Source organism: Diadema setosum, chromosome 5 (genome assembly GCF_964275005.1).
Source record: "Diadema setosum chromosome 5, eeDiaSeto1, whole genome shotgun sequence".
NCBI classification, from domain to species: Eukaryota; Metazoa; Echinodermata; class Echinoidea; order Diadematoida; family Diadematidae; genus Diadema; species Diadema setosum.
The window spans coordinates 25,705,918-25,730,685 of record NC_092689.1 but is presented as its reverse complement, the minus strand read 5'-3'; the positions used below and the strand labels follow the sequence as shown (position 1 = coordinate 25,730,685).

Sequence of the window (24,768 nt, the reverse complement as noted above, 5' to 3'; positions counted from 1 at the left end):
GACCTGTCAATTTTACTAAGATCGCTATTTTGGATATCTCAGCAATGTCAAGGCCAATTTTCATCAAATAAACTCTTAATCCTTCTTGAAATTGCATGTTCTTTCATTTTTTATAATATGTTGCTCATTATCTCACCAAAAATATTATAAACCTGAATCCTCACCCCGACCCGTACTGTACAGCCCTTTAATACGCTCTTCTCATGACGCTCAGAGTGCTTACAAAGTTACAGAAATAAAAAGGATGATTTTACAGAAAATACGGAATAGTACATAACCAAAAAAAAAAAAAGTCAACATCAGATTCATCGTTTGAACGCCATACAATAGATAAATACAGACATTTACATAATAAGTACACAATTCATATACAACTGTACACACATAGGCCTACACACACATACACATAGGACTTCATATCTGTGCAGAGCTGAAGATTGAATTTAGAATCGATATGTTTTCAGAGCGTTTTTAGATTTCCCTCCATTGTCATGCCAAATAATAAGCCTAGTTCAAATTCAAGGGAAAACATAATACGATAGGAACATTTTAATAGTTCTAATTAGCAGAAGTAAAGCTATAAGAAACCAATTTTCAGTGACTAAATCCGCAGTTTCAAGTCTATACAGCAACCGAAATGAGTCGATGTCGGTGATAACGATGATGGTGATGATGATGATGATGATGATGATTTTAAAACAATAATATTCATTTTAGTGCTATAAGAGCAAATAAAATTAACATATATTGCTGTGACAACTGTGCCAAAGGTATTCATTGACAATGGCAATTCAGTGACAATAGTATTGATCATGATTACGAAATATAACAAAATTGATGAAATACAATGATTCGTCTAGCAATAATACGTACATAACAACGGAATGTTGTTCCCACAATCCCGGTCATCGTCTTTATTTTGTAACCAAGGCTTGGGTGGACTATGGAAATTGTTCTCATGAATGCACGTGTCGCTACATTCGGATGCAGTATCTTCCATTAACAAAAAGTACAGCTCTCTTACACTTGTCAAGCCTTAATTTAGTAGCTAAGACGTTAGAGTTTCGGCGCCACGAAAGCACCATGACTGGTACTACCAAGTGAGTTTTGCCTTGCATGTGTAGTTTCCAGAGCGCGGGGAAAACAAGCGAATTCAAGTTGATTGTGTGTCGTCTGGTGGAGCAGGTGGAACTTGTGTGGTGTGTACGGCGCCCTGTGAGTCGCCACATCTGCTAACCGAATATGACTGCGTTGTAGATGCGCTGCGTGTAACCCGCCTGTGTGTGTCTCCAAGTCCGCCACAGACACAGAGCCAACGTCCATTAAACACTGATTTGGATATGTGTGCGGCACGAATTCAGGCAATAGTGCTTCGTAGTAAGCGAACTCGGCCACATCACAGCATTTCAATTTAGTTTCAAAATACACATTGTACTGCACTTGGTGTAGAGCTTGACATTCATCCTTGAGGATCTCCTTTCGTCATTAACTTGAGTTGCAATTTGATTCGTGTGCATACGGCAGGGATATATCGAGATTGTCATCCACTGAACGATATTTGGAAGAGCATGCCATGTAGCAAGAATCGAGCTAATCTGACCGTGATCGAGGAACCGGCATTCGACAAAACAGGTGGGTGTATAAAATGACAACACATTCTGAGTTTGGATTCGTCTTTTGTTTGAGTCAAGATTACGTACTGTCAGACGCACTTCAGTGACATGTAATGCAACTTTGTTCTGGATTCAGTGTGACACAAAATATTCTTCGTCATTTTTAAGGCATACAGTCATGCAGCGTATTTTGATATGCAAACATTTTGATAGTCTGCTTTCTTTAAGCCTACTAAATGTTCTTTGTAGGAATAGAGGTCTACCACAAATGCATTTAGTAATAGACGGATTATAGATTGTTTCTCTAATAATCATCTAATCAGTATAATTATACGGGTACCCCCCCCCCCATTTTCTGAATCTCTCTCCCAAGTTTGTTTCCTCTCTGTAGATCAACAGCTATGAAAAGTGTAGCATTTGTGAGAGCTAATTATTGTGTACCGTTTAAGCGCAAAGGAAGATGTGAAAAGTAGGGCAATTAATAAGGGGAGGAAATGAAGAAAGAAAAGAGGAGTCTCGACACTGAAGACGGAATTTCGACGATATTGCGGCTGAAGGCAAAGTAGGCTGACACAGTACACACAGTAGGGACGACGAAATCGAATCTTGTGACGGGTAGGAGGAACACTCGACAAGACAATCTAATAATGTGGTGCCAGACCGCTACATACGATACAGCTGACATTTACTTTTGCTACTAATTATCTCAAGTTCAGGTATACTTCACAAACAAACGTGAAATTTGCAAATGTTCTGTGTTGCAGGTTTTGTCACTACTTTGTTTTTCTCTCACGCACTTTAACTCCTCATAGTCTACATATTTACACACATCGATAATAGCGAACAGTTTTTTTTTCCTTGTTGTATTTCATATAAACCAATGAGTTTTCTCAAATTGTGTCATACCCCACCATCATGACAGAATAAAGACGACCATTGTAACTCTTATTCTGGGGACCCCACAAATTATCATTTAAGTAGGGGCCTACACGAAAACACACAAACACAACACTGCAAGTGAAGTTATTAATGCTATGCTATCTCTCAGGGTGCAAATTATGCAAGAAGTTGACGTCCAGAATATGGAAGCAGTCAGTATTTTCAGTCATGTAGTTTGTGTGTGTGTGTGTGTGTGTGTGTGTGTGTGTGTGTGTGTGTGTGTGTGTGTATGTGTGTTAACAATTTTAAGTAAACTCGCGTCAACCACAGATGGTAAACATTAATGCATTCTGAATTTTTTTTTTATTACAAACACGAAAAAGAACCTTTCTTAGCTGTTGAATGAATAAAAAAAAAAAAAAAAAAAGTTGTTTGGCTGAATGTGCAATGAGTACAGCGACATCCCTGAGCGACATGCAGTTACCCTTTCATCCTATCTTCTATAAAGCATGATCTGTTATGGTACAAGTATAGCCGAATTGAAGTTTTGTCTAGAGCTTATAAAGTGTTCAAATTATTTCGAAAGGGCCAGTGAGAGAGCGTGAGAGGAAACGGTAAGTCAAAGGCGGCTATAAAAAGCCGTTGCGAAAAGCATTGCATCGAGCAGTTGCTGATCTGAGATTGTAAGAGGATCTAAACCACGCACATGCACACACACACACACACACACACACACACACCACTGTTGACATCAACATTATCGTACACGTCTGCATGCATGCTCGACCTGCTAACCTTGCACATACACTCTGCAAATTAGAACATACGGAAAACAACAAAACGTATAAACCATGGGTGAATTTCGACAAGAAAGGCTAAATGCAGGTATTAATCAAGGAGGAGTCTTTCAGTGGACATTTTGCATCGAGTAAGGTTACATTTGAAAGCAAAAATACGGGTTACGGGCTTGTACGATTTTCGGTGTCTCGTGCGTCTAAATGGGAAATTTACCTCAAATTGGTATGTGGATTCAGGAAACAATGAAAATGTTAGCTGCACACGTCGGTGGAATATGAGGAATTCGTTCAAACTGAGCAATTTTCAAAGTTTAGGTAAATTTCGTCATCGCCAGATAAGAAGACTTCCAGAATCGCAATGTCGATTATTATAGGACAACGATTAAAGAAAAATGAAAATTCAACATGTATTTATTTTCTGACATAATGAAAGAGCACTTTACTAAATCTCTTTCAAACTGCAGGGGAATAATGTTTGTACACGTTACAAGAAATCCTGTGGAATTCTCTTATTTCTATCATATTGTGTAGCTGCAATAATGTGACATCACAAATCCCATCAATCAACAAATTTCAAATACACCAATACCATGAGATTTTAAAATAAACCTGGCAAGAGTAATTCCCAAAGGGACAGAGGGTGCTAAGTTCCCATACGGCCCCACTGCCCCTCCCCCCCCCTCACCCCGGCCCCTCAAAAAAAAAAAAAATCCTTTCCTAATTAGTACAGCCAAGTTATGTTACGTTAGTGTACTTAGGGGGCATGCAAGAAAGTCGAGTTGCAATCGATTGCAAATATCTATAGCAAATTTTGCAATTGATTGACAGATCAAACGCAACATGCAATTAACTTTCCGTTGCAAGAAACAAGTTTGCAATCAATTGTAACTTTCTTGCAAGAGAATCGATCGTAACTTGCAATTGATTTTGGGGATTTGCAATCGATAACAGTTTCTTGCAACACCCCCTTAGAATATCTTAAAAACGTCTCTGAACTTTGTCCATCATAAAATCAGTCCCACTTTAAATGAACTGAATGATGAGACATAATTACCTGGATGGTATTAACCCTAAAGAGATGCTGCATAGCGGGGTATATAGGGCGTGTAGTGGTGCTACAGCTAGCCCCTTCACTGTTTGCTTTTTTAAGAAACCACAACAATGCATGCATGTTTGAAAGCAAAAATAAATCTAAATATGCAAGAAATCGCGGGTGATGTTCGAAAAGTGAAGTGAGGTTCGTTAATCCGCAAATGAAAAGAAGGTGCATACTATAAACGAACCTAATTTTGTTTTTGTAATAACGTACCTTCGGAATAATGAACCTTACTTCGTGTTTGGATTAAAGTATCTTCGACACAACGAATCTTCAGAATAACGAAGTGTAACCGGAAAGCATATGCATTTGTTTTGAGCATTGCCCTTTGTCTATTCGACGAGTACAACTCCTGACACCCATTTTGCGCCCCCATATAGTATAAAAATGTTCGAGGCCTCCATATACTTTTGAATGGATATAAACTGTTATTGAATTGTATGCTTTTCGCGTTCACTAGGGGCCGTAAACAGGACCCCGATGATCTAAACCAGTGACAACGACACATCTTCTCCGGCTTCAGCAATATAGTATATACTATTAAGTACAAATCGTATACGCCGTAAAACGGAAATACGAAACTTGCTTGTGGCAGTTTCAAGTGTAGCAGTATTTTGCTCCCCTGTGGTACACCTAAGCCTCTCATTATCTTCATTCAAATACCTTATCAAATTTGGCGGAAATCATCCTCAGGGGTACAGGAAAAGCAGAGGTATCTTTTTACAAGTACATATTTATGGTATCCTAATGCAGCGCTCTCGAGGGCAAAGACTACTTTATAATGTGTGCCGGTCATAATATAATACATGTATGTTTACTATGCGTGTAAAGAAAATACAATAGAACAAAAGAATTATTGCTGTTCATGATGCACCTCCTAGGAAAAACATTGATAGAAAGTATATCCTAACCTTTGAAACATCAATTCATCGAAGGGCTAAACAGAGTCACAGGGTTGAATTTATCTTGAAGCTCAGAGGAGCGTCAACGCTTTTAGCTATTGTTTATACTAAAATCTTTCTATATATAATTACTTAAAGTCAGCTATGACTTTGCGGTCAACTCTGTTGATTTTTGCTGGAATGACATACTAACACATCTAATTTGCGGCAAAAAGAAGAGTTAACAAAATTAGTGAAAGTTTCATTAGAAACACGGTATTGTAATATAGTCTGCTTTGTTATTGTAAATCTTCATGGACACTGAGATCATTATCTCTCTCTCTCGTCCGTTAACCGCTACGTTCCTGTTTCAGTGTACAGTTATAGTATACGGTACTTTCAGGAACAAGTTCGGACTACAAGATTGGCAAAAATATGAATTTGATTTTTTTTTTCTCGTAATCATTTCTCCTTACTTATACTAGGGAAAATATGAAACGTTCTGCTGCTGCAACAGATTTATGATGGATACGTTTCGGCTATGGCTGTAATGATTCGCTGTGAAAAATTCAAATTCACTTCTCCTTTGCTCATGCATTATTGTATCGTGTTTTTTTTTTTTTTTGCTTCTATTTGTTTTTAGCTCATTTCAAAGGCACGCACGTAAGTGAGTTATTACGATCACTTCGTTCCAATGTTCGTCTTGATTAGTTCTTAGTGCGGCGTGCATCGTCTGCAAACGTCTTTACAACGATTTTATCTTCTGTAAATCTCATTAGATTATTTAAATCGGGGGTAATACAACTTGAATTATTGAAAGGGAAATCTACTGACATCTTTGCTATGTGCGATCATACAGTAATATGCGCGAACTATATCATGCTGTGCACATTTTAATCTTATCCATCATGTTTTTTTTTCAAAAGCGTTGCGTGTTTTGACGATTATGCACAATACTATACCTTGTAGGCCAATCTTAATTAAAGACATTAATTCAGATGCCAGATACATGAGATCCCCGGGAACTTGGATTGTCATTATTGACTCCGGTATATTAAGATTGTGTCACATCTCAGCGTTTTTTTCCTTTGACTAAAGTCGTATCACTTACGACTCGTTTGATTATATGTATACATAATTATATATTTATTTTCCTTTATATGTGGAATTTTGAATGGAGACTGTTGAGAAGATTTTTATGCCTTAGTATATGATAATAAATGACTTGAATCTTGAATCTTACGGACCGAGTGAGATTTTTCAATCTCTGTCAGTGTCTGTGCTAGTAAATGATGAAGCAATGTTTTTCCTATTTCTGCAATCCATTTGCCTTTTGAAATTCAAAGGATGCTCATGATTTCAGCTTCTGATGTTATCATAGAGTGTCCACAGGGTAGATGTGGAGTCGTTCGTGCAGTGCCACAAAAATTCAAACACAGACGCTGTACCAATTCATGACTTGAATCATGGTACGCCGGAGTACTAATGCTGTCAATACTAACTAAATATGATATGATATTATATGGTATGATATTATATAAGTATCTATTGTCTGCTCATTCATTGAGACAATAATTTGATTTTCACTGGTGACATATAAACAACAAAAAATATATTACTCAAAATGCAATCATACAAACGTACATACAATATAGGCCCCCTATACAATTACACACATATACTAGTACTTAATATATTCACTCATAATTACAACTATCATCATTACTATTGTCAAATTTCAAAAACATACTATTCAAAACTATACTTACAACCCAGTTACTTAAATAAACTGAACAAATCAGACATAGTTTATGCTATAATATTCTGAGTCAAGCACTGGAAGTCTATCCCATGGACGGCAAATTTAACGGACCAGTGCATAATTTGATCTTAGAATAAATTATATAGCCTATGCAGGTTAGCAAATCAACGTTTTATTTACCGCGTGCTGGTTTACGTCTACATGCTCTACAATACAACTGTAACGTATCAAAAAGGGGAAAAGGTACTAAACTAAAACTGAAGAAACTATAAAGAAACTGTAGGTTCAGTTAGCTTGCCTCATGCTGCTTGACTTGTCGCAAAAGGTGGCATGGGCTACCCAATCAAATCTTCAATTTTATGGTACGTGACTACAGGGACAATAATTTTTGTTTATATCAGGCTAATGATGATGCTAGTGAGACTGTTAGAGTGAATAATTTGCCACGGTGAGAGTTAGGAAAATTAATAACTTAGAAATAAAGGAGATCTTACGGATATTTTATTACGCGATGGAGTATCTTTTCATCCTTAGAGTTCGTGCAAAGGACAGGCAAGCTTGAGTACATAGGCTATAAACTAAAGTAAAATATATCGATAATAATTTGTGTTATCGTGTGAGGAATAGTAGTGTACACTTATGGATGTCTCGTTATCATCACTTGATAGAGGTGAAGAAGCTGTGTTCACAATGTTGGATTTTTAAACTGCATTTGGATCAATAAATCATCAAATTTTGTTTTAGGGTTTGAAAAATTGGTTCCACATTGATGAGACTGCTCGTTTGTGGATTCAGTCTTACCATGTTTGTCGACTTCATCATGTTAATGCTAATTCTGATGAGTCTGCAGATAGTTTCCAAACTGACGGTTTTCAACAAGGGTCATGCAGTGTTTAGTTTATTTTCTATGTATATACTCCTCTGCTTGAAGGTGTATGACGCATGGTGTCTCAAGATGCATATGCGATAAACACTTGAATGTATTGTGCGCATGAGAAAGATTATGTTAATAATGTGGTCATCTCGTTTTTCTTTTTTTCTTTCTACAGAGGTATCTTGCCATTCAGTGTGTTTAAAGCAATGTGCTAGCTTACAGTGTGAGTGTGTATGGTGTGGTGTGTATGCGTGTGTGTGTACTATAGTATAAATTTGAATGAATTATTATTTTGTCATCAGGGCCCAACTTTATATAAGTCATCGGCCTTTCTGTTAAGCCCTTACACTTTTATAATTCTATTTCCATTTTGTTGTTGCTCTACTCTACATAGAGTTGCATGGTTATGTATTGTTGTTTTATGAAAGTTAAGTAAAAAGTACTTGAACTTGAAATGAATAAAATGGCGAGCCATTGTTTCAAGTTAACAACATTCGCCGCAATGCTTCACTCGCTTTGTGTATAAGATAACTAACAAGAGCACAGATTGACTGAATGATTGATCATAATTTTGGTATTAGTCATGCTGACAATGGAAACAGTCTCTTGAATAATTTGCCATTGTAATCGGCTGAATCGCATTCAATTTTTTTTTTCTCGATTATCTCGTTTATGAATCTTCTAGTTCATGTTTATCAATGATTTCATTATTGCAACAACGTAACTATTTTCTCATTTATATAGATTGTTCTCAGTTCAACATCCTAACCCTTATATACGTTCAAATGTTTGAAAGTTTTCTGTGAATTGATTCATGAATACGCTCGTATGATTAAGGTTTCTGGTTTGTCCAAAGTGTTACAGGCCAATATACAAGTAAGTGTTTATGGCTAGGTCACGTTCATTTCAAGCTGCTTCCTCAACACTATTATGGAATAATTTGCTGTAACAATATTTACCAGACTATCAAGAATGCACATTCCTTGAATGCATTTGAGAAATCAGCGAAAACTTTCCTGTTTATATAGGAAGGATTTTGCTGTTTTTTTTTTTTTTTTTGCTTTTTTTTTTTTTGGGGGGGGGAGGGGGTACTTTTGAATCTGGCATTGATTTCCTGTCGAGGAGGAAGGGCGACCTAAATTATTCAACATGGCAAATTTGAGCAATTATCGTCATGACGAATGCTTCTCATGTTTCAGCGGGAGAGAGCGCAGTGATGGATGGTCTTCTCTCGTGTTGAGAAAAATTGAATTTGTGGAGAATGGCTCGGCATCCATTATAGTGGTTACTCGAGTTGTCTGAGCCCCAACGGAGACTCGGCCACAGTGCGGCTTACCCCTCGTTCCGAGTTATCCAGGGGGATTTTTGGAACGTACAAGAAAATGGCTCGTTTCGTGCCTTTAACTTGGCTGGTTAAATGGGTTCTAACAACGTCTTGGTCTATATTATAGACGAATGAAATATAAAAGCTAAGTTATGGCAGTCGTATGATTCAACACACACACACACACACACAAAAAAAAAACCTGAAAAGATATGCCTAGCAGATGTGTGAAGCTCTGAAATTTTGTTTTGTAGTAAAATGTGATAATTCATGATAGAGAATGTTGATTGAGTGATTGACTTAAGTTTGTCACGGATAAAAGTTTGCTTTCAGCTGTTAGCTGGTTTTCAGCAAGGCCGCGAACAGTAATTCAAAGCGTGTGTTTACAAACAGATCAGCAATGAATAAAATATAATCAGAAACTTGTAACATGAAAAGTATATATAATGAGCAAAAGAAATCAAAATGAGAACTGAAGAAAAGAATAACATACAGAAATATACAAAGGTTTGAAAATGGGCAATCATTATGTCACAATGCAAATAGATTAAAGGTACTAGCCCACATTTGCAAACCCACGAAAATCAAAACTGCATAAAACAGGTCCAATATGACTTCAAGTACAAGTTATAACAGTAACATACCTCACCTGTCGCTCTTTGTCTATACCATTCGATAAAAGAGAGAAAATCATCGTTTTAAAATCAATTTTCAAACCGGGTCAACCCGACCCAAAATCGAATTACGAGCGCGGGCTATGCTACGTACATTGTACATGTAACACGTACGTGGACCGGAGCTAACGAGCGTTATACGCATGCATACGGATTACGGTGCATTTTAATTTATTTTTATGAAAGTAATGGACTAATTGGAACGAAATTTTGCACAGGAGTTACTGCAATCATACCCAAACTCCATGCTAACTATGAGACCAATTGCTGCAGGTTTACAAATGTGGGCTAATACCTTTAAGAGGGTTCAAAATGGTGGACGAGCGTTTAATGACACACGGGGGTGGTCAAATGAAATGACTGACTTGTCTGTGAGTAAAGATTTGAATATAAAAATCTTATCACTTAAACATAAATTGAATATAAATTGTTGGAATAATACAGCTCTTTCTTCTTTTCTGATATAAATAATTTGATATTATCAAGTTAAACTTAAACTTAAACTTATAGGGAGATCATTAAAGAGCTTAGAAGCTAGATAATGCACAGTGCATTCTGCTTTCCTCACCATTTCACCTGTGTGTAGAAAATAGCATACTCAAGATAATAATCATGTTCCACGTTGATAGCGTCGTTTTCAATAAAGGCAAAGTAAACAACATTGATCAAAATCTAGGCCGTATGTTGCTTGCGGCTTGTTGCCACTCCCTATTGAATGACATGCTGACGAACTTTAAAGCCCTATTTGCAACATAATCGCTATGTTTGTGATCATACACGGGCGGGAGCGGCATTCTTTGTATCTCTTAAACAGCGCCATGTGGCTGGAATCTCATAATGAAAATTAATCATAGACACATGTATTGACTATCCATCTGTTTTGTAATTGATCCTGTTTTGGTTTGCGTAAGCGACGTTAGCACGGGGTACGAAGATTACTCTCTAAAAAAACAACAACAATAAAAGCCGATTTTTTTTTGATTCCTTGCAGTGATGTTACGTATCAGGTGAGTGATTCAGTTTATTTATTTAATGAAACAAATAAATGAATAAAATATAGCGTATAATGACACTTTTCTTTGGTCTGAAGTTAGTTCATATTCGTTGGATGGTTGAATCGAACATAATATTATTAAGATATAGGCTTAAAAAGAAAATACATGGAAATAGCGCCACCAGGATACAACACAACATGAGATAATGCAAACAAAGTGCGATAAAACATAAAAAGAAAAGTATAAGAGTCTGAAAAACTTTTCGCCCTTTGATATTCGCAAGTTCTTTCAACAGGGATAAGAACGAAATTTTTATTTCACGACAGAGCAATCACACCCGAATCTGAGTTCCTGGGAGTAAGTCGTAACGTGACGGCAAACCTGATCAAACGCATAGAAATCAAAGGAAATATCAAACGCGGAGAGAACCGTCATGCCTGTATCTAAAACATCAGAAAGCATTCTTCAACTCATCTTATCGAATTTATCATTATTTATGATTATCAACGACACCGTTCGGGGAGGGGGGGGGGGGCAACACGATAATAATCGAATAAGTGCAAAAAAAAAAAAAACTAGGCCATGGAGTTGCTGTAGCACGAAGTTGATAATGACTGTTGCAGAAATACCCTTTATCTCATTTTATATTATTATGATTATCATAATTATAATAGCAATATTTTGTAAAGTAAAACAGAGCTATCAATCAAACCAAATCGTAAAGAGCTGATAGGGGTTATCTGACATGCTCAAAAACACCTGTGTCACTAATGAGCATTACACTGGTTTGCGATTCTGTAGCTCTTCGTTTATATAAAGCCTTTTCAAATGGAACTCTGTTGCCGGAAATCGCAAAAATAGGCATTTCCGACTGCATAAATGCGCTTGGCAATGGACATCCAAAGAACACGTTATGACACGCGCATGACATGTGTGGAAAGTACGCCTGTATACTATGTATACTTTCTTCTTTTCTTTTTATTTTGTTTTGTTTTTGTTTTTGTTTTCTTTGTCAGGGACTAAATTCTAACCATGGACAGAATTTAGGCCTATGAAATTGAAAGGATATGATTGCATGAAGTAGCAGCTTATACACGTACCAGGACTCATTATTATATTGTTTAATGTCAGGCTAACTACAATGATCAGCGTATCCATTCGTGGTGGATAAACTGTGCCCTTTGTGTGCAGCTTCCTTTCAGATTCAGGCTTACGAGGTCTCAAGAGACGATCGCCCATATTTGCCCCAGAGACGGGTATATAGTTCATCCACCTGGCAATTACCACCCTCAATACGTCACGCTCGTCAAAACGAGTATTAATTTTCCCAATTAGATGCGATGGGGGCAGGAAAGCATTGCTACCTATAGTGCACGACTTGCTGTGACGATGGCACAGACTAGGTTGGTGTGTCAATTTTCCTCTTCTTTTACCTAATCAACTTGCCAAAGCATTGAGAAAAATACAATGTATTATATGCCGCTTCAGTTCGGATCGAATTCTGAAACTTGACTGTCGCGAACTCGCACCTACTTGCAAATGATTGCACTGTACAAATGTAAATTGATATCAATATTTTTCCTGTTGCCATAGAATTCTTGGCGGCTATGTGTTCAATGAATTAGCACGTGCTAGTGAGAAATTCTGGGACGAGTATCAGAATTAATTACAGATTCCTGAAGAGCAAAACGTGCACACTTGAGTAAACCTGACGCAGGGCGATCCATACGGGTCCACTGATTCACTTCATGTCCGTTTTTGTAGCATATAGACGTGTATACAGTTGATGGCGCCATGTAAAGCCTGTGTAAAGAAATTTTATGTGATTGCCACTCTAAGTTGCGAATTCATGGTCGGCGGAACGGGGGGGGGGGTAGGGCTCGCCCCCCCCCCCACTTTTTTTTTTTTTTTTTGGCTTGTCAGCTGAGGAAACCTGAGCTGAAGAGCTGAAGACCTGAAACCCGGATGTGGAAGGGGAGAGATGATCTGGGGACCCTCCCACCCCCCTTTTTTTTTTTGTTTGCTTGTTAGCTCATGAAACCCGGAAGTGGGCCCCGCCCCCTCACTTTTGAAAACGCTCCGCCGGCCCTGATATATATATATATATATATATATACATATATATATATATATATATATATATATATATATATATATACATTCACGTATATATTTTCGAGAGTACATGCCTATTGATGGTCACAGTCAGTGTGAAATATATGTTTTAACTATCGACCTTTGGATTTTAGTCACACATCTCAAATCAAGGAACAGATATTCGGGTAATGTTCACAATTCATTGTCATGGAAATCATAATTATTTGAAATAACTTCATAACAAAGGTAAAATCTGAACAGTTGTATCCATTGCAAGTGACTGAATAGTTGCCCTACATCGACATAAATAAACATCGAATTAATCAGTGTTCTCGTAGTCGTCACTATTAAAAAAAAAATCATGGGCAAACTCGGGCTGATGGATACGAACCAACGACCTGACAGGCGTCTGTCTTTTCCACTAGACCACCGAGCTTCCGCCCGACAGCCAGTGCTGGTTCTATTCCTTATAGCATGCAGCGGGTACTGCGTAATTATTCAAATTAAGGAAATTCTTGCGTCGATACATCGATGTATAAGGGCAATTTGTCAGTCAGTTTCAGTAAAAACAACTCTACGCAAGAATTTCATGAATTTGAATAGACGTATCCGTGCATAATATATCAACATATTGTCTAGACAAATTCTTAGGAAACTTCGGGGAAGGTTCACCATATATCCTCGGCAACAATTTCTGGAGTTATTACTTTCTTCTCTTTTTTTTTTTTTTTACAGCAAAATGCTCACACGTGATAACTAATATTTCGGCTATACTTTGGAGGTGTACACTCATACGGCGTTTTAAATGCTTGTCATCAAAGTTGCTCAATGCATTCAAAGACAAAGTCAGACCTACTTGTCTGAGTGCACTGTCTGTCTTCACATTACTTCACTGAACTGCTCGTGTTACTAGCAAACGTCACGCCTCTGCACTAATAGTGATTATTATTTCTACTAACACTCATCTTATTTACTTACGTGATTGCACTTAACTAGTCCATCCACACATGCAGCAGCAGTGGAAGCATGCACCATGGAAAACACAGGGGATCGATATAGAGTGTGTCCGATGTTTGCGTAAAGTGTTTTTGTTTTTGTTATGTGTTATTTTCACTCTCAAGGGCTGGTAACGATCAAAATGATCGCTCGAGGAGCGAAGTCGTATCCGCATCACCATCTTGTGAGGGTTGCTTGAATGACACCCCCCCCCCGCCCACACACACACACACACACACACACACGCGCGCACACGTCCTGATATGGCTAATGTAATATAGTTATATTGACGTTTGTAAGTGCAACAGATGCCCTGGGACAGAAAGAAAGTATATAGAAAATTCAACATATTCTTTTTTTTTTTTCTATAGCATAACGAAAGATCACTTGATTTACCCTTTTCAGAAAAGCAGCAAAGAAAATAATATAATCCCGTATATGTCAGTAACAAATCGATGGAATCTTGTGTACATATCAGAAGAAAGTGAAATTTTGTGGAATTTCTTTGTATTTTCTTTATATCGCTGTCTTGTAACGCCACGAAGTGTTAGTCTTCTCATCCAGCGATGGCGGCACTAAAACTTAAAAATCATTCCCATTTAATGATTATTTTTATTCACATTTATCTAACTCTAATATCATGCAATCATATATATTGTTATCATTTCTTCAAACGCTGCATATCTATATTAGACCCACACACGTTTCTTTCAACCAAGTGTTCTGTAGATCAAGACAAAAGATATTACTGCATAAAGCAGTGAATTTCGAAACACTGTTGTGCAGACCAGACAAGATCAGACTTTGTCCATACAGACATATTCATAATTTATTTACAAGATATTTTCCCTTGCCTGTGCCATGCGGTTCCGTTGAACAGAATTATGTAGTTTCCTTATCGATCATACATGCCATTTGCGGTGTGTTAAACATGTAAATCAAAGAATACGAATTTGTTCGTTTGTTGTTCGATCAAATAAGATAATACATCAAGTAAGATGGTGTCAACCTTTCAGAATGCGACACGTGTAGTTTCAGATGATAGTGCTTATAGCAAAGAGGAGATTTAATTCTTCTAAGTCTGGAAGCTAGCTATACCACAAGAATCAAATCGATGTTCATCGATACCCATGCAACGCAAGTTTTCCTATCGAGCTTCACCACCAGTGGCAACTCCTTGTCCAGCCAACTCGCTCGATCAGAATTTCCAAACTAGCAATACATGTATGCGCAATGGATCAGTGCATTGCCCAGAGAATACCATATTTCTACATAAGATGTTACAGGTAAGGGTGACAATATTCGGGTCAACTCTCCAATGATGTCTATAAGCAAAAAATTATGAAGCTCGTGCTTTCGGTCAACGGTTTGGCAACTAACCTCCTCATTTGATAATCATAACAGATATATTACAGTTATGCACATTGTATGATGATTAGGATGTATATTTTTAATTTGATTAAAAGATAAAATTAAGATTATTTACATTATTACCTCGTCAAATTCATATGTAATGTGGTAAGGGAAAAAATCCCACTGTACATTGAACACAAATGATATTATAGAATTCCATTTTACTGTCTTATTTCGTATTGACCGATATCAATGAACCTTCTGACGTCCTATCATTATTTTGATATCACTCTGTCTTTATATTGATTTATATAGGCCTATGAGTGACATTCACTTGTATTCGTCGACTTCTCTTTACCATGTTTACAGGTATTTAGACAAGGCCGTAGTCACTATTCACGATTGATGAGGGGCCCATGATTCATTTTCTCGTTTTCTTTTCCTCTTGTAAATGTGTGTGAGTGTACTTTCGTGTATTGTTGTCTTGTCAGTATTTTAATTTACGTTTGACTATTTTGCAAGCATATTTGATGACTTGTTATGTATTAGTTGTAAGAGAAGAAACCAGAATCTCTCGTTTGATACCCACGCTCCGTGCCGCGGAGAAGGTATAATTTGTCAGTTGTGAATCGAAAGATTTAACATTCAAGTGCTAAACCTCACTGACAAAATCATGCACGAGTGTGCGCAAGATGGTAACTTTACACTACCACTCCTGTTTTCAGTCTTGGGGCATTGATAATTGTTACAAGGAGACTTGGAGAAAAACTTGAAGGATCGTTTTGTTTCGTACAATATAGCACCAAGATCCATACCGGATTTCAACATTTTCTGTGAAATACGGTTAAAAATTGTTAGAATTAAGGACCCCTTCTTTGGTCGCCGTTATATCCAAACTCTGGAAGAGTGGCTTAGAGCATGAAACTTTCATACAATAGATGTTAGAAAACCTCCGCATAGATTTGCACGCAGTTACGAAGAGATAAATTCTACCATTTTTATAACACCCCCTGCTATATGCATGCATTTTGTTTTCTGTGAAATGTTTGAAATAAGTGAAGAATAATCATTATCATTGTTATCAGTGGATAATGTTCGATCTTAGTTAGATGTGAAATGGGTGAGTATAGCCATCAGCGAAGGAAATCTCAGCCTTACTATGTTGCTACGCGTGATGACTAGATAATAAATTGGCAAATATAAACTGGTACATGTAATAGATTTGAGAAATGAACAAAAGTTAATAGTGTATGCAAAGTATAGGCCTAACGTCATTAATTATCATCTTTGATATTTTTGTACTGTGTGTGTTTGTGTGTGTGTGTATGCGTGCGTCTCAGAGAGAAAGAGGAAGAGAGATTATTTACGAAAAGTACGACAGTATACTGTAGTGGATAATAATCTGCCCTCAACGGTCCACGATTACCATCTGTTGAACTGCTGGAGCTGAGACTATCCCATTGCAAACCATCAGCGCTGGAGACTCGTTACCTTGATCGCGTCACCATTTTGAAAGGTTTTGCCCTCGGCAGTGGTGATGGGATAATGTGGTTCTCTCTGATCACAACGGAAGAAAGGGAAATGAAGGCAGCGGCGAGCTGAAGGATATTGAAGAAGGTGGCAAGTCAGGGTGATGAACTGGAGGAAGATGAGGATATCTTACCAAAAAAAAAAAAAAAAAGGAAAAGTAAAGAAAGACAGGAGCTAAGAGGAAATATAGCACTGAAATGTTTTAGATGTGAAAGACTATAAATTCACAGTAATATCTTTCAAATTATTTTGAAAAGTCAGGTGAACCTGTGAGTAACTTTTATATTGTGTCCTTATTGCATGGTAACGTTATATTTCCCTTTGCAAACTGATGGTGAAGTCCTTACTATCTTTAACCCTCTAATATCCGAATATTGATCATACCTGTATGGCAGGTGCCTGGCGGAATGAGGTGCTGATCACTAAGGCTACATGTTAACTAAGTTATTTTTCAAACACGATGTGCTTGATGTATTTTAGACTATTATCTAATGACAGTCGGTAGCTTTCTTCATTAATTGACGTCTTGTCTACGTCCCTTTTATGTATAAACCAAACGAGTTGACGGGCAAAAAAAAAAAACCCAATAATACATGTATGGCAATAAACTTTAAAAATAAGCAGCGGAAGAGTTTATGTAACGAGTATGAAAAATACTGAAATGTGTAACATTTGCTGCAACTTTCAACTATTTGGAAGTATGTTTTCAAACTCGTGGATGCTTGGAAGAAGTAACTGAGAAGCCATTAGGACCGTAGGGTCTCAAAACCCCTGCACACTAATTGATTGGACTAGCGCTGTCTTGCGCCGAAATCTCTCGCATAAAGCTTTGCAACGGCAGAAACGGCAGGGGAAAATGTTCGTACAGGGAAACTGGACCCTATCTGATTGTGGGTGTCACGGTTCGGTGATATAGTTTGTCGTGTACTCAGTACATGTACATTGTATTCCCGGCTTTACACAGCGATTTGTGACGTAAGAGTCCAATATGAAATTTAGAAGTGTATTTCAGTTCTTAAATCCGGCTGAAGTGACAGGTAAACGGAGCGATGTTTGTTTACATTTCTTCTCTTTCAAATTTTCTTTCTTTTTACATGGGTTCATTTGCTATCTTTTCCACTTTCCTGAACAGCACATAGACATTTTTATTGTAATTTGTAATTGCATATAAAATGTAAACTTCCATATTATTTTTCGTGTTCCAAGCAAATATTCAATCTTTACATCGACATGAAACATAAACATGCACTCTTCAGGATTGTCCAAAAAAAACAAAAAAACAAAACAACAACAAACCCTTCCTAATCAGGCTTTATATAACAGAATATAGAAAATGTGTGGATAACCTTCCGTGCATGAAAAGCTTCATGGTTGTGGAGATGAAATCAAGATGTTGATGAGATAGAGAAAAGTAGCGCAGATCTCTAGAGGTCTCAGCAGAAATGAGTTTCTCATATGGCTTGGCCTTATTTACAAGACGTCGGTATATACGCACATACGTGAGATGAAGGAGGGATGTTTTTTTAGACAACGGCACTGTCTACAGACACAGTATCCGATATTTTGATACTTTGTTCGAAGTATTAAATGTCGGGTGCCTTCTCTCGAGATGTTCACTGACCATGACCCACTTTTAAGGAAGAGTTAAAAAAAAAACACACACCACATAATCTGGAGTGCTGCCTTTCATCCTGCATGGAGCCATCTGTGAACCCTTACGTATACACGGGTAGTTTTTAACTTCTATTTCATCGTCACCTGTACGTTATATTGTAAAGATACGGAGTCAAATTAATACCAAAATCAGACCTTACAGAGAAGAAAGTTACGAAACTTAAGATATTTAGGCCTACATGTTTTAACGAAGCAGAGATACTTGTATCAATCACATGTGCGTACTGGAGGAGGTAATGATAGGAGACCTATATAATAGGTCTCCTATCATTACCTATCATAATTAATAGGTCTCTTATCATTGGTTGTTGTCATTCAAATCAGTTAAGCCTCTCTGTTTGCGCTCTTAAATTCCTCCACATTAGTACCCTTTTTCGTACCCTAAGACTTCGGAACGCGTGAACAGCTGGCTTTGTTGTAATTCTAATTCTTTTTTGAATGTTAGTATTAAAGCGTATGTTCACTCTTTAGGCTTCCCGTGTCTCTTCCGAGGACTCGCATGTCGAGTTGTTCTTTTTTCAGCTTTGTTCAAATCGTATTATTACACCATACTGTCAACATTGCTAAATCAACTGTTCTTACGTTTGCAGAATGTGGTTGTCTGTTTATCACTATTTGTATTGAGAAGATTCTGTTATTGCCCCGGGTATTTTTGCCTTTTATTTTTGTTTTTCTTTAGTTTGGTCCTACGTTGCATCCGTGCTCCTCATCTGTATCTTACACTCTGTTCAGAATTTGGGACCTACGCTTAACAAGCTCGCTTTTAAGTAGGTTCCATCATATTTCTTTAGCGTTATACATACATCCAAACCTACGAAGATTGACCGCTATGTTCTATACGTTTACTTTGATTTTACTGTGCATCCAAGCCGGATATTATGATTCACTGCATTTTATCATATTTGATGTACATTCCTTCATTGACAAATATGAAAATAAATTGAATTGAATTGAATTTAATTGAACATAATCATCTCACACGTCTCCTTTCACCTGAGTGTAGATACTTTTTTTTAAATCTCTTTTTGACAAAATCAGTGGAAATAGATTGTACTTCTTGAATAGATTTACTGCCGTCTTATTATAACCAAGTGGCGATCACCTTTATAGAGAAGAAGATGATGTGTAGCTGAGTTGTAGACCAAGATCCTGTCTTTTTACGATGTCATATCAACCGATGGGGAAGTTGGAAGGGATGACATCGTCGTGTCTTTGATTTGATTGGCTTATCATCTTTACTTAAAGACCTTACCTCGGAACATTACTCGTCTTCATCAGCAACGCGACATTTTTCTTCTTTGGAAGTTCTGTGTCGCATCTGATATTGCGTTTAATTTGTCTGCCTGATTGATAATTTTTGAAAGAGGCTAAACAGAGCTGATTGTAAAATGAGGAAGAAAGAAAGAGGACGACGCGAAAGTGAAAAAAAGGATAATCTCTGACGGATTTTCAGAGCGACAGTCATCTCTCTGCCAATCGCAGTCATCTTTCTGGAATGTAGAAAAAAAAATGAAATGTTGCGCTCGAACAATATTCTATTTGCGAATGTTGTCTACGAAATGACTCTGATTTTGTTCCGCTATTTAATCCAGTAGATAATTATGCAACCATACATCAACTCCCATCCAACTTGCGTTTGATGTGTATAAATTTTAGTTTCTCATATTCTTCTCTCCGACTCCGCCATTCTCTTTGAATAAATAAATAAATAAATAAAAGAGAGTACACTCTCAGAAGTAAATGGGATGAAAAACGCATATGAACATCACCTGTTTTAGGAATACTTTTCAGCGATCACATTGTAACCCTTTCCCTAGCCGTCTGTCCAAATACCAAAGATCTTGTTAATAGGCAGAGCCTTTCCGACTGGGTTTTTTCGTTCCTTGACCTACGAATGCATTTGATAATGATTATAGTTTTTCTTGCGTTTTCAAGAGAAAATGTAGGCTCTAAACTTCTGCTGGAGCTTTAATCTCTGTGACTGAAGTCACATTGTAAACAGCATTAGGGACAGTCATGGAAATTTCACGTCGTTGATGGTTTCGCCTCTTGAGTTCAACTTACCCTCGAGTCGGGGTTATATAAGGAAAAAGGATACTCCCTTCACTCGGCGTGGTAATTCTGCATGAGGCTTGACAGCACAGAACTTCAAGAGCCACTTCACAGAATGATAAATGATTTCCTGTACAGGGAACATGGAAGGTCAGAAATGGTTGGATTTATGTTAATGTTGTCTTTCCTCTCTTGAAGATGTGAGTTACCAGAATAGACACAGACACCCACGTGCTTGCCGACATCAAGTTTGTGTTGATCATGAAAAACTGAGTATTTGTCGGTCTCTTTCCATTTCACTGACAACGAATGAAATGTACTGGTTTTATTAAACAGCTGGAATGCCCTACAGAGAGCCCTACTTTCTAGATTACGTGGCTGAAATGTATATAATACACCGTAAAATGTTTGTTGTACTTTGTCTGAAGCTGACGTTTTCAGCTTCTGAAATTGTTTTACACAAGGGCGCCACCATTTTACTTGACAGACTCGACAACGACACTCAGTTGTGAGTTTGTCTTTTGGCTACAATATATTATTATGTTGTTTCCTCTCTATCACAAATAAAGACATCAAAGCTCGTATAGGATCTATGTTATTAATCAAGTTCTTCACATTAAGTCCGATGATTTTTGTTGTAAACGTGAATGAAAAAAAAAACGCTACGCAACATTTTGTTTCAGGCTGTTTGATATTGATTCACTCCACTCTGATAACATACAATAACATTACACATCAAGTTATTATGAATAAATTTCGGATGTTGTTTCCGACACAAGATACGCAGTTCTTACCCGTTCTCTAACAAGGCATAATGCAGAAGAGTAGGCCTACGACAAAGGCCTACACAAAATATACCGTTTTATACGGGTGCTGTTCGTTATTCCGAAGGTTCGCTATTCCAAAGGTTCATTTTTCCGAAGGGTCGTTAATCCGAAACACGCAAATTTCCTATACCTAGAGGTTCGTTAATCCGAAAATGAAAAAGGGTTCGTTAATCCGAAAATTTGTGGCGTTATTCCGAAGGTTCGTTACTCTCCGAAGATTGGTTAATCCGAAAATGGAACAATGAACCTTCGGAATAACGAATCTTAGGAATAAAGAGCCTTCGGAATAACGAACCTTCGGAATAACGAGCTGTAACCTTTTTTACTACCCTGTGCTAACTTGGTGTTTCACGTTTGCGTCACAATGTCTTCCCTTGTCAGTTCAGATTACGCGAACAACTGATGTCTGTAGCAAAATGACAATAGTCAAAGAAAAGTCAATTTTTCCTATATACCTTGATTAGATTTTGGTCATCCGAGACAGGTGGAAAATATATTCTTCATAGTGGAACTCAATAGACGGGCTTAAGGGTAGATGCCATCATATAATCAGCGTACAGCTCCAATCGATGGATACTTTCTTGTCGGGTGCCTCGATTTTTTATTGACCTAGAGAGCCCCATAAATATATTAGTGGCAGACAACGACAGTCGAACGAAATTTCAGGAAGGGGGGGGGTGCAAACGAGAGAGGCAAAGAAAGAAGGGTCACTTGAAAATGCAATGACTAAAATGGAAAGTGGATTTCGACGTATATATATATATATATATATTTATATATATATATATATATATATATATATATATATATATATATATATATAACATATATACAGCTTATACAACAGAAAACTTGTCTTGTTTCAAGAGAGAGAGGGAGGGGTAGGATACAGAATGTCTACGTATTCTGATAATAGTCTGGGTGCCAGAGGCTGAACCTTGCTTTACCGTCCACCCAATGTTTTTTGATGGTTTTACCCTATTTCGGGGATGCTGAATCCGAATCCGGATGATGCAACTCTTGCATCCTTGAGGGTTTTCAGATATTCAAGATGGCCGCCAAGATGGCCGTCCAAACCGGAAATTCCCACGTATTTCCTTCTAAATGGTGAAATATTGATAACAAGTGATGGTTTTACCCTATGTCGAGGGTGCTGAATCCGAATCCGGATGATGCAACTCTTGCATCCTTGAGGGTTTTGAGATATTCAAGATGGCTGCCAAAATGGCCGCCAAAACCGAAAATTCCCCCGTATTTCTTTCTACATGGTGTGAAATCAAATAGAATTGATGATTATCCCTATTTGGAAGGTGCTGAATCCGAATCTGGATGATGCAACTCTTGCATCCATGAAGTTTTTGAGATATTTAAGATGGCCGCCAAAATGGCCACCAATTAAAACCGGAATTTCCCATGTATTTCCTTCTAAATGTTGAGAAATTAAAAACAATTGATAGTTTTACCCAATTTTGAGGGTGCTGAATCCGAATCTGGATGATGCAACTCTTGCATCCATGAAGTTTTAGAGATATTCAAGATGGCCGCCAAAATGGCTGCCAATTAAAATCGGAAATTCCCACGTATTTCCTTCTAAATGTTGAGAAATTGAAAATGATTAATGGTTTTACCCTATTTCGAGGGTGCTGAATCCGAATCTGGATGTTGCAACTCTTGCATCCATGAAGTTTTAGAGATATTCAAGATGGCCGCCAAAATGGCCGCCAATTAAATCCGGAAATTCCTACGTATTTCCTTCTAAATGGTGAGATGTTGAAAACAATAAAATTGATGGTTTTACCCTATTTCGAGGCTGCTGAATCCGAATCTAGATGATGCAACTCTTGCATCCTTGAAGATTTTGAGATATTTAATATGGCCGCCAAAATGGCCACCAAAACCAAAAATTCCCACGTATTTCCTTCTAAATGATGAGAAATTGAAAACAATTGATGGTTTTAACCTATTTCGAGGGTGCTGAATCAGAATTTAGACGATGCAACTCCTGCATTGTTGAAGATTTTGAGATATTCAATATGGCCGTTAAAATGGCCGCCCAAAACGGAAGTTCCCATGTATTTCCTTCTAAATGGTGACAATTTGTAAGCAAGTGGTTTTCATCTTATTTTGAGTGTGCTGAATCCGAAGCTCAGGATACAACTCTTGCATCCTTAAGGGTTTTGAGATGATAAAGATGGCCGCCAAAAATGACCGCGAAAAACGGAAATTCATATGTAGACCCCCTATTTCCTTCTAAATGGTGTGAAATATAAAACAGTTGGTGGTTTTACACTATTTTGAGTTTGCTGAATTTGAAGCTCCAGTATACAGCTCGTACTTCCTTGAGGGTTTTGAGATAATAAAGATGGCCGCCAGAATGGCCCCTAAATTGCCGTCAAAAACGAAAATTTCCATGTAAGTCCTATATTACCTTCTAAATGGTGTAAAATTGAAAACAATTGGCGGTTTTACTCTATTTCGAGGGTGCTGAATCCGAACCTGGTTGAAGCAACTTTCGTGTTCTTTTTTAAGGGTTTTGAGATGTCCAAGATGACCGCCAAAATAACTGTCAAAAATTGGTAAATTTTAGGCCCTATTCAGCACCCTCGAAACTTGGTTGTTGAAATTCGTCCATTCTTTAGGGTTTTTAGACGTCCAAGATGACAGCCAAAATAAGTGGCAGAAATTCCAATATTAATATATTTTGTCTTAATGGTAAAAATTTTAAAATAAATTGATGGTCTTACCCTATTTCGAGGGTGCTGAAGGTCTTTGAAGGTTTTCGGACATCTATAAATGTCCTGTATGAACGGAAACTCCTTAACATGTTCTTATATTGAAATGGTGAAGTATTGTGCTCCAACGCGAAGCGGGAGATTAAACCCATGCAGGGTGAAAAGCAATAATTCGTATTCTTGAATTCAACTCAGTTGAGCGAATTTGTCAAATCAGCCAAAATTTATTGACAGCCAAAATGACTGTTAGAATGGTATTCTAATATACTTAGATATTGTCCGATATGTCTCAAACGGAACTTTAACACGTACTGTAAAAAAAAAAAAAAAAAAGTCAATTGACATCATACTGAAACGTACAAACGCAAAGAAAGATACGACTGAAAATGTCTTTATGCATAATTGTTATGAAATAATGCTTGTGGTCGCCAATAATATGGCTCCATAGATGTAAAGTTAATCCTTTTCGGCTATCAATAGAGTAAAATTAAATTATGGCATGTTGGTTTTGGTGTTGAAACTTGTCTTGTATTCTGACGACTCTCGCGTCGTATTCTTGTGAAACTTGTGGCATATTCTGATTAGGTCACTGGAAATGGTTGCATCCATGAC

General features: G+C 37.4%; 1 protein-coding gene across 1 annotated transcript in view; it reads left to right on the top strand.

Annotated features, from left to right (window-relative positions):
• Positions 1-1,549: 1,549 nt before the first annotated feature.
• LOC140229223 (synaptotagmin-5-like) overlaps positions 1,550-24,768 on the top strand; it is a 41,988-nt gene continuing 18,769 nt past the window's right edge. Inside the window, exon 1 of the mRNA XM_072309497.1 lies at positions 1,550-1,632. The gene's annotated coding sequence lies outside the window, so the exon portion shown is untranslated. The remainder of the gene's footprint in view (positions 1,633-24,768) is intronic.